Genomic DNA, 15,201 nt, shown 5'->3' on the forward strand with positions numbered 1-15,201 from the left:
TACTTTATGTTCCACTATGGGCCACTCCGTGCGTGCTAAGTCGCTTCGGTAGTGTCCGACTCTTTGCAACCCCATGGACTGTAGCCCACCAGGCTCCTCTGTCCATGGGATTCTCCAGCCGAGAATACTTGAGTGGGTTGCCATTTCCTTCTCCAGGGGATCTTCCCCACCTAGGGATCGAACCCTAGACTCTTAGGTGTCTGGCATTGGGGGGCGGGTTCTTCACCACTAGCGCCACCTGGGAAGCCCACTATGGGCCAGATGACAGCTTATTTGAGTCCCCTATCCATGGGCAGCTAGATTGTTTCCGGGTTTGTTTTTCTTTATGCGTTTTTATGGAAACAAAAACAATGGTCCCTACGCCCTTGGTTAGCATTTATCAAGGAGCCAGCGGAAGGCTCAAACCTGCCGGCCCCCGCTGCCCGCACCCGCCCAGGGTACTCTCGTTTCCAGGGTCCCGATGCTTCAGCTGCGCGTCCGGCGCGGGTTCTGCCTTGCTGAAGCTGTCAGGCTCCCGCAAGGGCCCTCTGGAGCCCCGCCCCGCAGCCGGCAGTCGGGCCGATTCAAATCCAGCCAATAGCAGAGTGTAAACAAACCCCGACCCCGCCCCATGGTGAATAACTCCCCCGGCCGGCGCGAAACCTATTTAACTTGGAGGAGAATGGGGGCGGGACGAAGACGTGACCCCGCCTCCAACGCGGGCCAATGGGCGGCTGGGCCCCGCCCCTCGCACTTGCAGCTCTGAGGACCCGAGGTCGGGCTGGGCTTGTATCTGCCTGATTTGCGGCCGCTCGCTGTCTTGGCGCTGCCGGCGAGCCAGCGTCTCTGGGAGCTAGGGCAGCGCTTTCCTGCTGTACGCGGCACGTTTAAAGGGCGCGGTCAGAGGGCGAAGGTCGCTCCGGAGTCAGTGCCCTCCGAGCCCTAGTCTTCCCCACTTGGCGGCTAGAATTCGGATCCCTGACGTTGGATTGACCGAGACGTGAAGGGTCCGCAGGGGTGTTCGGGGCAAGGTTTTTTGTTTTGTTCCTTCTTGTTATGGAATCATTTATACGCCTCCAGAAAGTGCACAAATCCTAAGCGTGCTGTAAAGCTGAGAACGAAAAACACCCGTGGAAACATCCTCCCAAATCAAAAAGCAACTTGAGTTGACCAAGTTTTAAACTTCGCAGCTGCGGGTGCGAGGGAGGAGCCGCGATGGGCGTTGTTTTGATTTCCAGAGGCACAAACCGCTTGTTTAAAAAAAAGAGAAAAAGGAAAACCACGCCTCTCTGTAGAGAGATGGTAATCAGGCCAGACTCTGGTCAGGCTCCCGCTGAGTAGGAGCTGGGCTGTGGGACGGGTAGAAGGTGTAGGCAGTTAGAGATAAAGGGGATTAGGGTCTGGTTGAGAGTGGGGTGGAGGACTAGAAATGTGAGGGGGTGGGACAGAAAGTGCGGTGGGGGAGGGAAGCCTTCTGGGCTGGAGTGTTGGGAGAGCCTGGGGGACTTGGAACCGGTGGACTAAAAGTGTAACTAGGTATCCTGGCCACTTGGAGAGGGCAAATTAGTTCTCCAGTGTCCTGCACTTTTCCATGGCAAATGAGTGTGTGTGGGGGGGTGGGGGTGGGGGAGGCGGTTTCCAGCTATTCTCTTCTGCTGCACAATTATAATTAAAACAGCTCTTAAATGAGATGAGGGGCCCGGAAACCCAAGCTCACGTTGGCTACAGGGATGTAGCATATTTGCTTACTGAGAAAAGTTGGGTGCATCTTCTCCAGTCCTAATTTCTTACCTCTGAATGCTGTTTTGTCTCTGCCTCATAAGAGCTTCTACATGTCTTATATCCATTTCATCCTCCGGGTGGTCTTCATAAAGTCTGGACTCTGGGAACAGACAGAGCTGGGTTTGAATCCCCAGCTGTGTGACCTTGATCTGGTTTCTTACCCTCTCTGGTTTCTCATTCACATACAAAAAATGAGAATTGAGGTTTAATTATCTGGCTCAGGGGCTTGTTATTACAGTAGTGTTAACCATGTGTTTGGGAGAGATACACAGATGTATGTAATGCATCAAAAAAACGAGACGGATTTGATGAGCGGATAGAGGCACAGGTGTGTGACACAGCAAGAAGAGGAACGTGCTGATGGTCGAATGTGCTCGTGGTGGGGATTTTGGTGTTCGCTGTTCTATTTCTTCCACTTTTCCATGTTTGAAAATGTTCATAAGAAAATGTTGGGGGAGGTGAATTCTAGTGTTTGATTCTACAGTCCCACTGTACAGATGAGAACATGGAGGAGCTGCAGAACTGGCTTGCCCCAGGTTCATCTGGTGACCCAGAGACAAACAGAACACCCGGGTGCATTGAATAAGTCCTTCCCCTGGCTGGGGATCCCTGGGCCAAGTTGCTGAACCTTTCTGAGTCTCACTGCCAACTCCATTCTGAATCTTGAACTCCCAACTTGCAGCTCACCCGCAAAGTGAAGGTGTGTGTCACTCCCCTGCAAAAGATAGCAGGTCTGTTTCCATTTGGGCCCCTGTTGACCCGTCCTCTGGCCTTGGACATTTGACCTCCCAGGGCTTTGCCAGCCATGGCTAGACTGGGGGCTTCTTTCATACCCATGCCTATTCCTGGCCACCTGGTCCTACGAGAATGCCTGTGGAAGGGTGGGCATTATCTCATGGTTTCGTAGATCTTTCTGAAGCGCTTACTAAGTGACAGGTACTGTACTGGGGTGTGTGTGTTGGGGGGTGGGGGGTACCACAGTGCACCAAAGAAGCCTGGAACCTGCCACAGAGGGCAGGGGAAACTGAGGCTAAGCGACTTATTTGCTCATCATCAGACTGCGTACTGGGGCAGGAACCAGGGTGCTCTTGGTCACAACTATATTCCTGGCAGACTAGATACTCATAAACAATACTTCTGTATGAATGAATAGACTTAGATAGTCACCCCCGCAATGCCTCCTGTCTGCTAACTCTGAACCCCAGTCAATTCCCAAGTCCCCCAGGATTGGCATCTCTGGGACATCAGCGCCGCCCAGCTCAGATCAGGTCCCGCTTGCTGGCTGTGTGACCCTGGGCAAAACACTTCCCCTCTCTGAGCCAAGTTAGTTTTCTACACTCTAAGGGGGGAGGCCTGGTGTGCTGCACTTCATGGGGTCACTAAGAGTCAGACACAGCTTCCAGACTGAACAGCAAGGTGGGAATCACTAAAGACCTCCAGATGGGGGTCCCTGGAGGTCTCTTTTCTGGTGAAGACTGGAAAAATAGCACATACATGAATACTCAAGGTGTAGCCCCTGAGGCTCAATCTTGGCAGATGAAAGGCAAACTGCACAAAAATAATGTCCATGTATACTGCTGTTCCTGGAAGGATCACATACCTCCACGGACTGTGGATGACCACTGTATAACTTATAGATTGACTACTGTCTTATGTTTGGGGCAATACATGTGCTCACATCTGGAAAGGATGAAATTTCCTTTTTGCTATAATAATAACAGCACTTATCTGCACTTCCTGTCAGGTGCTGCTCTTCATGAGAACATTCTCTCCTAATGACCCTATGAAATGAGGCCGGTTATTGATTGTCCCCTTAGAAACGGAGATACGGAGAGGTGAAGTAGTTTGCCCAAGGTCACACAGCAAAGGAAGTGGGAGGATGTGAACCAAGGGCTCACTGGTTGGAGTCAGGACCCTGCACCTCCGTGGTCTCTTCAATAATATGCATAGTGCCACTAAGATCCTAGGATCAATTCTAAAGCTTAAAACACAAAGCTTAAAACAATCACTCGTTTATTCAGCGCACATTATTACTGAGTCGCTTCGGTATGCACGTGGCTTTTCCAGGGCACCGGGGAAGCGGAAGGTAACAAACCAGAGTGTAGGTGCTGTTGGCCTGTGCGTCCGGGGAGGGTAGCTCCGAGCTGTCTGGGTGCTCAATGGGGCCCGGGCACAGCGCCGGGCACACTGCAGGCGCTCTGCAAGCGTTCCCTGAATGAACGCTCGAATCGAAGTGTCACGCCCGCAAGGCGTACACGGCCCGGCGAGGCGGAAACAGACCCAACACCACCGAGGCGTCCCGGGGCTTCTGGGAATCCCATCTGCGCGGCCCGAGAGGCCTTGAGGAGGCGGTGAGACAGGTCGGACCCGCGTCCCCGGCGCCCTCCCCGGGGCCGTAGCAGCTCAAAAGGCCGACTGAGGTGAGTGAGCAAGCCGCGTTCGGGGTCCCGGCGAGGAGCCCCAGAACACCCTCCGACCCCGCGCCTTCCACCCTTTTAACTCCGACTCCCGGCTCCTTCGCGATTCCACCTACGGGGCCTCCCATCTCCTCCATCCTCGACTCCCGCTACCTTTTCGAACCATCGGCGTTGCCCCTGCTCACGTCCTCCCGCCCGGCGACCGTCCCCCGAGTCGGGGCGCGCCCAGGGCGCACGGCGCCCCCTCCCCAGCCGGCCCAGCCGAGCCCGAGGTCCGGGAGCGCCAATCCCGCTGTTAGCCTTTCTCTCTAACCCGGAGCATAGCTCGATGCTGTCGGTCGACTCCACCAGAGCCTGGGAAAGCGCGCCCCCGAACCCCCGGGACTCCGGCTGGGGAGGGGGCGGCGCCGGCTCGGAGGTCACCCTCCCGGGGCGTCCGCAGCCTCCCATTCGCTCGCGGGCCCGCCGCTCCGCGCCCAGAGCTCGAGCTGGTTCGCCGAGTCGCAGGGCGGGGCCTCCCCCAAGCCCGTCCCTCGGTGAGGGCGGAGGGAGGAGGAGGAAAGGGGGGGCGGAACACAAAACCTGCAAGGTTTTTTTTTTTCCTTTTGCATTTAATTAAAAAAAAATTTTTTTTTTTTTTTTTCAAACCCGAGGGGTCCCGCCCGGAGCGGGCGCGGGTCCGGGGCGCCCGGGCCGCGGCGCGGGGCGGCGGCAGGGGCCTGGCGGAGGCCGCCCGGCGGCCGCCATGCGATCAGGCAGTGCGCTGACCGGCCCGGCCGGTCGGCCCCTTCTGGGTCCTCCCTTTGCAGCCCGTGCGGGGCCGTCTCGGAGACCCCGCGCCGACGGCTGCTCAAACATCAGGGTGAGTTTCTCACAATGTAGCAATTTCTCTTTAAATCTCTTAACTCTCTCTACCTGCGAGTCGGGGCTGTGACAGGGCGCAAAAGCGAGGGGGGAGTGGGGGTTGGCGGCGAGGGTGTGTGTGGGGGGAGCCGGAGCCGGGGCCGAACCCACCCCCCCGACACTCACACACTCAGCCCCCCAACCGGGGCGCAGCGCCCGCTGCCTCTTTTTCTGCTCCGCGCCCACCACCCCCGACAGCTTCCCCCCACCCCCCGCGTCTCTCCCACCATCACCGCCGCCCTGATCCTGCGGGGACCCCCCCACCCAACCACCCCGGGCTCCCCTGCCCAAACCCGGCGCCCGGTGCCTCCCCGGCCCTCCCGCCGGCTGCCGGAGATACAATGGAGCGGCGGAAAAACGAGACCTAACGTTCCACGGGGGGAGGGGCGGGGAGACCCCCTCCCCCGACCCGGGGGCCCCCTCCCCTCGCTCCGCTCCCCGCCTTTCGGAGAAGAAGAGAGCCATGGGGGAGCGGATGGTGGTTTCCCGGCCGGAGCCGGCGAGCCTTCATCTCCCCCCTCTTCGCCCCGTGCCCTGCGCCCCCTCCTCAAATCACTCCCGGGGGTGCCGGGGAGAAACGGGGTTCTGGCAAGCTGGTGGGGGGGATGGATGCGGAAGGAGGCCACTGGGTCTCCCCCTCCCCACCGCCCCTAAACAATGAAAGGAGTTGACTTGGTCCCCCACCCCCCAGCAGTGAAAGGAGTTGACCCCCTCCCCCGCTAGCTGGCGGGTCCCGGAGGGGGCCGTTACGGGGAGGGCGGTGGGGGGGCGGAGGGAAGTGAGCCTTACCCCTGTCACCTCCCGAGATTTGGGGCGGCCCCCCATCTCCACCCCCTCGGCCGGGGAATGGGAGGCACCAGGCCCAGCCCGGGCACCGCGCTCGGGTGGTGACCTTTAGACAAAGGCAATCTTTTCCCCGGGGTGAGCCGGCCGAGCCGGGCCCGAGGCCGCCCCGGGCCCCTGCGGAGGGCGGCCAGGCCGCGGGCACCCGGAGGGAGGGATGGAGGAGGCGGGAGGAGGGCCGGAGCCATCTGGTTTTCCCATCCCTGGTTGCCCCTCGGCGGCTTCTCCGGCTCCTGTCACGGGCGGCCCGCGGGGAGACAAGGGACCGGGGAGCTGCCCAGGCCTTGGTCCGCGGCCAGCGGCGAGCGGGGCGAAGAGCCGCGGGCGGGCTGGGGAGGCAGCGGTGATTCGAGCCTCGGCGGCTCCTTCCTCTCCGCACCCCTTTGTTTTGCTTTGTGGTTCTGAGCAGCTGAACTTCCCGGGAGGTGGGGTCAGAGGCCGCTGTGTCAGCGCTCCCCGGGAGGCCGGGGTGACAGGTCCCAGCGCTCCGGTGTGCCCGGGCCGGGGATGCGGCTGCCGGTGCCCGGACTTCTGTCGGCCAGGCGGCCCCTTTTGTCACAGTCCGCCGATAGTGTAATCATCTGGGGGGATGTGTCTGCTTTCCCCTCACACCTCCTTTCGCCGGCTGCTCCTCAAGGAAACAGTTTTTCGAAACACCCCAGACTTCACGGCCTGAGGTTTCTGATAAGCGCTCCGTGCTTTCAGCCTCTCCCCCGACTTAGGATTTGCCCGGGGCGGGGGGTCTCCGTCATCTCTGACCTGCTGGAGTGATGGGAGAACCGGAGAGGTGGGCAGATCAGGGGCCACCCCCCCACCCACCTCGTGCCAGTGTCCAGCTGGCCTTAAGGGGTATTGCTTACTTACACCGCCCCCCGCCCCTCCCTCGGAGCTCCCCCACTCCTAGAAGCCAGAAATAACATCTCCCTACCCAGAGAGACTAGGGATTAGCTGCTGTTAGGTGAGCTACACACTGGCCACAACCCAAGGAGGAAGTTGGGGGATCAGTTATGTGATTCCCATTTTGCAGACAGGCTAATGGAGGCTCACAGCAGTTGAGTGACTCGCCCAGGGTCACACGGCCCCAATCTGTAACCGTCTCAAGTTTTCCCTAGCTCAGCTCAAAACTGTTAGGTCTGCCTGTACCTGTCTTTGGCATTTTCGTCCCTTTGACTTCAGTTGGGTCTCAAATGTAGATGAGACTGGGAAGGAGTCGCCAAATTTTTTTCCCCCCACCGAGTACCGGTAAGGGAAAGGGGTCAGCTGGGCTGAGGTCAGGGTGCTTTCACCTGTGGCCCAAGCAGAACATTTACCTGCAGGAGCTGAGGGTTGAAGATGTGGGGGTCGGGAGAAGGGGGGCCCCAGGCCTTGCTGTGTGGGCCTTGAGGGGGGTGGGCACTTGGCGGTTGGCTCCTCCGTCATCCTCTTCCTGCACCTGAGCTGGCTCTTGGCCCAGCTTGCTGCTCCTCAGCCTTGCTGGTAGGGATGCTGAACTACTCGGGACCTTCATTGTCACTCTGCCCTGTGACCCTGTGGTGCCATGACACAAGCTGGCAAAGAAGTCCCTGCTGGTTCTCCCCGTGGCCCCGGTGGCAGGCTCCTTGTCCCACCGTGTGACCTCAGGCACTAGATTCAACTCACTTGTCCTCAGTTTCCTCATCGGCAGATGGCAGGGGGAACCATTAGAGCCTCTTTAACTGAACTCACAGTGGCTGCAAGTTTTATCCACGCGTGTTATTTTTGTTTCCCCCTCACTCTGCGGAAATATGGCTGGCCTGTAGGGGTGGGGAGGAATGTTGAGGGACTGGGTATTTGAGGGTGACCGGCAAAAGGCATCCACCCAGGAGGAATTCCCTGTGGTGGATGAGCGCCACCACACTGTAAATAGTTTCACTTTGGTGACCTCCTTCCTCCAGCTTTCTGGGACCCTTCCCCTTCAGCACTTACTGCTGCCAAATAAACCCTTGGGTGGGTGGCTTGAGGGAGAAGGGCTGTGGAGGGCCCAACCTACCCGGGGAAGGAGGCTGTAGGGGTGATCTCGCCATTTTACAGATGAGGAAACTGCGGTCCGTGGCTGAGAGGGGATTCCAACCCAGACTGCAGGGATGGAGGGGCTGGGGGTGCCGTTGGAGAAGGGTGAACACTTTCAGGGACCCCTTGCAGATACCTTCCTGAGGTGACAGGCATAATATGTCATAATAATCCATGTGGGGTGGGGCCAGGAGGGGCGGGGCTGTGGGCCTCTCTGGAGTGAGTGCTTCCTGATTTTGGGGGGTTGGGAGGGAAGTGGGGGAAGCATGAGTAAGGCCCAAGAGTGACAGGCCTATGCCCCGCCCCCTTATTTGCCAACTTCCTTCCCAGAGGCCTCCTGGGCCTTCCCCAACTTTCCCTGGGGATGTGGGGGCGTCCTCCCCCTCTCCCCTCTGAAAGGGCCCAGGGGTCAGCGCCAAGCCCTGAGAGCCTGGCTGGAGGGGTCCTGGGGTGTGTGTGAGGGTCCTGGGGGGGTCACCTTTTCACCCCAGGCCCAGCCACCACCAGAGTTTGCCCTCCCCAGCTCTCCCTCCGTGGCTGTCTTGACTCCTGGTCTCAAGAATGCAGAGGGCTGCTGGTGGGGGGAAGTTAATTGGAAACAGGAAAACATGGCATTCCTTTCTAGACGGCCTGGGCTTGGAAAGCAGTGAAGGGTTGCCTTTCTGCCTCTCCCGCCCTGCAGGGGAGAGGGGTGGGGGGCACGGTTATCTTGCCTTGATCTCTTTGGGGTCTCTCCCTCACCAGGCTCCCTGACTTTTACTGGAAACAGCAAGATGCCTGTTTCACATCCAGGGTATGAAACACTCTTCTCCGCCAATCACAATCACTTGGGCGGCGCCACCCCCCCACTCCCCCCATTCACTGGTTCATATCCATGTTTGTCCCCCGCGCTCTGAGGGCGGAGGGCCTGAGTTGGCTCTCCAGTGTAGGATGTGTCACTCTTGAGACACGTGGGAAATGTTTGGTTAACTGGTCCCCGAGGATTCCCTCCTCTTTCCTTCCCTAGACTTCTCCCCTGCCTGGGGTACCACCATTAGAGTTCTGTCCCCATCCACTGAAGCCTTTGTGTCTCAGCGGCACGCAGGATCCCCCAGTGGGAAAGAGAGAGGGTTTTCTAAGACATCTCTGGCTTGGCAACAATGGGTGTTGTGTCCTGAGTTTATGGATATTCACTGATGCTGGGGATCTGTTGGCAGGAGAAGCTGGAGAGAAGGCCTTTGTGTCTCTAATTGTTCCTAATCAAACTTCCTGAGGGTCTTCTGTGTGCCTGGGCCCCAGGGCCCAGTTATGATATGGGGACCCAGTTCAGGAGGAGAGCAGAGAGAAGAGTTGTCTTCAAGGCTGCTGGAGGACTTGATCCATTCTGTCTGGGTGGTTTGCAAAGGCTCCAGGGAGGAAACACCTTTTTTCTCTCTGTGTTTTTTTTTTTTTTTTCCTCCTGGATACCCAGGACAAATTCAAGATGCCAAACATAGCAAGTCTCCCCTTTCCTCCTCTGGGATATCCCCAGTCTCCTAGCTCATCTCCCCTGAGGCGACTCCTCAATCCTGATGTTCTGTGCACAAACATTTGTGTACATGTGTATGTCTTAAAAAATATGTATTTTACACATGCTAGCACCCTCTGCTCATTGTCCTGCACGTTGCTTGTTTTGCTTCATCTCCCTGGGAGATGTACACAGTACCCAGAGGGTTTCTTCTGGGTTTTTCTCGACTGTGTTATATTCCTTGGTGTGGGCAAGTCCTCCATGACTCAACATGGATATGGAGGTGTTTCCTGATGTTTCTACCTGCTGAGCAGGAGGACAGGCATCCACCTGGCGTATCAGGAAATGGGTATGCCGGCAGGATATATTGGAGGCAGGATTGATGGGTCAAGAGACTGTGATTTGTCATTGGGTCATACGCAGGAGGCACCTGTGCAGGTGTATCTTGGAGGAAGTCATTCCCCTTCCTGTTCAAGTCATCCTGCCAGTCCGCCCCATTGTCTTTGCTTCTCATGACCTCCTTGCCTCCTCCTTCCTGCCCGTAACCTGCACCCACCCCAGGTGGGCATGCATGGTGTGGAGGTCAAGGATGTGGGTGCTGTTGTTTCAAATCCAGGTTCTGCCACTTGCTGGTTGAATGGCTGCAGGCTGGGGGCTTGCTGACTCTGGGCCTCAGTTTTCCCTTCTGTGAAATGGGCCGGTCTTAGTACCTGTCTTTGGAAACTTTGTTATGAGGATTAAATAATATCTACCAAGTCAGCTGTCATTCTGTGGCAGTCCTGTCACCTGGGGGCAGGAACCCCTTAATCCTGGGCTGTGAACCCCCTTACTGACAGGCAGGGGAGGTGACTTTTGCACTTATCTGCAATGAGACCTTGGGCAAGTGATCCTTCCTTGGGTCTTGGTTTCCTTGTCTGTGAAGTGGGCTCATGACATCTCCCCAGCAGGTGGGCTATGAGGGCAGAAGGAGGCAGTGCCCTCCCCAGCCGGGCGGGCAGTTGGCATTCGGGAATCAGCATCTGATGTTGCTGTTATTTTTGCTATGATTACTCTTCTCCCATGGGCCCCATGCTGACTTCCCTGCTCTGAAAGCTTTCCATTGTCTTCTAAAAAGGCACATAGGGAACATTGTTGGCATTCTATACAGCTTGGCTGCGGAGGGCACAGGGCAGGCTGCTCTGGCATGAGGCAAGGCTGCGTGGCGCTGGGGACAGACGGGGCTGCCCTGCTCTGGGCCTCGGTTTCCTTACCTGGAAGAGTGGCTGTGATGGGAGACCCACCTTTGTGTTCAGTGCCTCACACGGTGCCTGGCATATCGCAAGTGCTCAGAAAACGTTCGTGGTTGTGGTGGTGATGATGATGGTAATAGTGGTGATCATGGTGGTGATGTTGATAGTGGTGGAGGGAAGTACCAAAGTCTCCCATGGAATTAGATACCAAGTCCTTGCCTCCTTCCCCTGAAAACCTGGGCAGTCAGTGTTGGCCATTTTAATTGAAAAGAGGAATCCAAGGGAATCAAATACCCCTCTGGGCCTCAGTTTCCTCATCTCTGACAAAACTCATGGGGTCACTGTGAGGCTTAACTGAGTGAAGATGTAGGAGAGCTTTTAAGACAGACCCTGGCTTGCAGGAGCGCACAGGGAAGGTTTGCTTTGCTTGTTGTTATTTTAACTTTTTATCATGGAAAATTTAAAGCACCCACCAAGAGTTGAGAGAATAGAATAATCAACCCCCATGTATCCATCTCCACCTTTGCCAGTTTTCTCTTGATCTTCCCTCCCCATTTCTGCCCTTTCCTTTCCCTTTTCTGCTAAAGTATGTTTAAGCAAATTCCAAACACTGTATCAGTTCAACTGTAACATTAATGTTATTAATGGTTTTGTTATTTTTGGCATCCAGAATCTACTTCATCACCTCTGGGATCTGTCCTATCCTGTGAGGGAAGAGACAGTAAGCCCATTTCACAGGTGGGAGCAATCAAGGCCGCAGGCAGTAAGCTGTGGTCAGGTTGTCCCATTCTGTCTTGGTCACCCCAGGCTTTGCACTCTGGTAGCTGTTTCAAATCACACAGGCTCGGGGATTTATGCCTGGATGTGCATTGTGTGGGTTGGGGGTTCTGATATATTCTGTGCAGAAATCACAGAGAAGGTGGGCTGTTGACAGGGGGATGGATAGATGACAGTGAGGGGTTCGAGTCCTCTTTCTGCCCCTCCTGACTTTGTGACTTGGAGGCAAGTTACTATCCTCCTGAACCAGAAGTACAGGAATAATAACTGATGCTTCTTTTGAGAGCTTTTGCATTTGTTAAATAAGGTCCCGCGTGGAAAAGTGTTTTGCAAGTGCCTGGCTCCTCTTAAGCGCTTGGCAGGTCACCATTGTCACTGTCGTGATTACTTCCAGGTGTGCCCCAAGGGGACTGTAACCAAAGGCTCCTTCTAGGGTTCAGAGATCAGAGAAAGGGTCTACATCTCTGGAGTCCCCAGGCAGGCCCAGTTGCCTTTCTCCCCTCCTCTTGCTCACTCCATCTCTCTGTAATTTTCATTTAAAGTGTTTCTTGTCCTTGCGGGGGCGAAAGGGTTGCTGACTTCTAGATGACCCCCCACTCCACCCCCTGTGTCCCGTAGGTCCCAGCCTGGCAGCCTTGGGAGTGGAGTGAAGGAGTAATGTCTGGCTGTGGCTGTGGGACCCTTGTTAATGACCCCTGGGGCCCTGGAGGGAGCCCTGGTGGCCTTTGCAACCTGTTCCCCCAGGACACCTGCAGATCGAGGGTCCCTGGGTCCCCTTTGTCCAGAGGAGGCATGCTGTCCTGCCTCTCGTTCACCGTGTGGTGCTGGGCAGGCTGATGCCCACAGTACCGACCTCCCGGGCACTTGTGACAGTTGACTGGACTGTATAACCACCCTCCTGCCCTTCAAGGAGGCGCCTCACCCATCCTCAGACACCAAGCCCCCCAGGCGAGGTGGGGGAATCACTGGAAGAATTCTCAGCTCTTTACCCGGTCGGGCCGGGTTTCCCTCATCCTGGCAAGCTCTTGCCACGCTGGCTTCATTTCTCTCCCCGGAACCTGCCCAGTGACCTCCTGGTTCTGTGGATGTGCGTGTTCTTTCACAGAAAGGCGTATATTTCCCTCTATCCTTTATACTGGATGTAACTGACATACACAACGAAACGCACAGAGATGACCGATGCTTCTCCCCGAGTCTTGCCAAACGGTAGCCGCCTGTGTAATCCACACCCCGTCCAGACCCAGAGCGTTTGCATCACTGCCAGAAAGTTCCCTTGTGCCCCTTCCTCGTCAACACCGCCTCCCAGAGCATCAGAGCCACTGGCCTGCTGCTCCCTCATGTCGGGTCTTGCAGATCTGCCTTACCTCTTCTCGAATCCCACAGACTCTCGCAGACCCGCCTGGTCCTTTGGGTTGAGCATCTCAGCATCACTGTCTTGAAATTCGGCCATGTAGTTGTGGTCTCAGGACGGCCTGACTGGTTTTCACCAAGCAGGAGTCCTTGGGAAGGTTTTACCTCCTTTCTCTCCCTAGTGAGAGATCTTCCCGTTCCCCACCCCCGTGAAATCTCATCATTCAAGAGCCCCTCGCCTGGGTGCCTTCCCCAGCCTCAGCCCCCAGTCTGGGGATGCTGTCTCTGCTCACTACACCACCCTTGTAGCTCTGTTGGGATGTAGATGTCCTGTGAGCGTCCCTTCAGGCCTGGCTTTCTCACTTGACTCTAAACTATGGAAGGAAAGAAACAGCGTGCCCATGTTCCTAGCTCCTGGCATGCAGTAGGAATTTCAGAGATGTTTGTTGACTGACCAGCTGACTGACTGAAGGATGGACATGTCACAGGGGTGAAGAAAGCCGAGCAAAGAGCCTGTGTGTGGAGTCACCATTCTGTTTTGTAAAAAGTGTGACCCATTTGCTTCCAAAGCACCAGCAGTGTTTGTTAACAGTGCCAATCCCGGGCTCCCACTTGGAACGTATCTCCCAAGAGAGTCCTGGTGGGTGGGGCCCGGGCCAACTCGGCCACCTTCATCACTGCCCTGGACCCATCCCCTTAGCACTTTTATTATGCCCTACTCCTGAGTGCCCCTTCCTTGGCTCAGGATGCCCAGCCCTCAGAGCTGCAGGGCTCCGGACAGGCAGCCACTGGTCTCCCGGCTGCTTGTGACCCTTGCTTCATAGGTGCTGTTACATCCTACCCTGGCTGCCTTCCCGGTGCCCAGTAGGCGCTCCCTAACTATCTACAGGGAGGGAGTGAATCAGGGCCCATGGGGCAGGTCAGGACGAGAGCCTGGCCCTTGCTCAATGGAAAGACTGAGATGCGGGGTGGTGGCCGGGGGAGCTCAAGTGTTGTCCCCCCGAGTTGTCACAGACTGGAAACGAGCCATTCTGTGTTCTGTCAAATCTTCTTAGCTGTCGCTTGTAAGTTGCATCTCCTTTTATAGACGGATGCAGACTCAGGTCTTGAAGTTGGTAACAGTTTTGGGAGACTGGCTCCTCCGTTCTAGCCTTTGGGTTTCTGCAACCCTTTTGACCGCCCAGGTGGCTCAGAGGGTCTCCTGCCTGCAATGCAGGAGACCCCAGTTCCATCTCTGGGTCAGCAGGATCCCCCCTGGAGAAGGGAATGTCTACTCATTCCAGTATTCTTGCCTGGAGAATTCCACGGACAGAGGAGTATGGTGGGCTGCAGTCCATGGGATCGCGAAGAGTCAGACATGTCTGAGTGACTCACACTTTCGCTTTTCTGAATGCCTACGGTTTGCCCCCTACGTCTCAAAACTACTTCATGAAGCGTTGTTTCTCTTTGTCAGATTTCTGTCTCCTTAGTCGGATGAGCAGAATTCCCTGACGTCCGCCCAACTCTTTTCCCTCCCCGCCTCCCTTCCACAGTCCTGCTTTTTTTTTTTTGAGATCATTAAGGAGCAGGGCACTGGGTCTCCATTTGTCACAGGGACACTGAGCCCATTTCTGGGCCAAACTCTGTAGCAGGAGTGTTGTTGTTTATGAAGTCATGTCCGATTGTTTGCGACCCCATGGACTGTAGCCTGCCAGGCTCCTCTGTCCATGGGATTTCCCAGGCAAGAATAATGGAGCGGGTTACCATTTTCTTCTCCAAGGGATCTTCCCAACCCAGGGATCAAACCTGAGTCTCCTGCATTAGCAGGTGAGTTCTTTACCACTGAGCCACTGGGAAGGCCCTGTAGAAGAAGAGGGAGATTTGTTTAAGGGAGTTCTTAACATAAGCCTGCTTTAAGCAAACAGGCAGTAAAAAAAATATACACACACACACACACACACATTTCCATATGTTCTGTATCATTGTACTTTATATAATAGTTTAATAGTAAATGTAAATTTAGCACTATGATGAGCATATAATAAATGTATATATTATATTCAAATACCTGCAAATATAGATTTATAAGTCTGTATAAAATCCCCTTTTATTCCCATCCCCTTTCCTGGCCCTCTGCCCTGGCAGATTGTTCAGTGCCCTGGCAAACTGTTCGCTCTGTGTGGTGGATTTTTGCTTTCTCCAGAGGTCTTCTTCTGTGTCTTTTTCGCCCAGCACTCCCACTCTCAGGCCCCGCCCCGTGTTGCCACTAGTCCATCTCGCCTCCTGCTTCTTCCGGCTGTGGGACTCCACTGGGTGTGGTTATCAGAGGTGAAATGTCTCTTCCAGGGTCAACACTGCTAGCTGCTAGTGGAGCAAGGATTTGAATCCAGGTGCATCCTGCTAGTTAATTCAGACCTGCACAGCAGGC

The 15,201-nt window shown here is 55.8% G+C and overlaps 2 protein-coding genes across 7 annotated transcripts in view; one reads left to right on the forward strand and one right to left on the reverse strand.

The window, feature by feature from the left end:
- ZNF541 (zinc finger protein 541) overlaps window positions 1-4,727 on the reverse strand; it is a 53,611-nt gene extending 48,884 nt beyond the window's left edge. The window contains exons 1-2 of the mRNA XM_043435356.1: window positions 4,332-4,727; window positions 1,771-1,861 (exon numbers count right to left, since the gene is read on the reverse strand). The gene's annotated coding sequence lies outside the window, so the exon portion shown is untranslated. The remainder of the gene's footprint in view (window positions 1-1,770; window positions 1,862-4,331) is intronic.
- The window catches only part of BICRA (BRD4 interacting chromatin remodeling complex associated protein), a 74,497-nt gene continuing 63,346 nt past the window's right edge, over window positions 4,051-15,201 (forward strand). For 4 of the 6 annotated variants that reach the window (XM_043435351.1, XM_043435350.1, XM_043435349.1 and 1 more), the window contains exon 1: window positions 4,832-5,040. The gene's annotated coding sequence lies outside the window, so the exon portion shown is untranslated. Of the gene's footprint in view, window positions 4,182-4,831; window positions 5,041-15,201 lie in introns of those variants that run through there. The other 2 variants (XM_043435354.1, XM_043435352.1) reach the window with 2 other exon arrangements.

Source organism: Cervus canadensis, chromosome 18 (genome assembly GCF_019320065.1).
Source record: "Cervus canadensis isolate Bull #8, Minnesota chromosome 18, ASM1932006v1, whole genome shotgun sequence".
Taxonomy (NCBI): domain Eukaryota; kingdom Metazoa; phylum Chordata; class Mammalia; order Artiodactyla; family Cervidae; genus Cervus; species Cervus canadensis.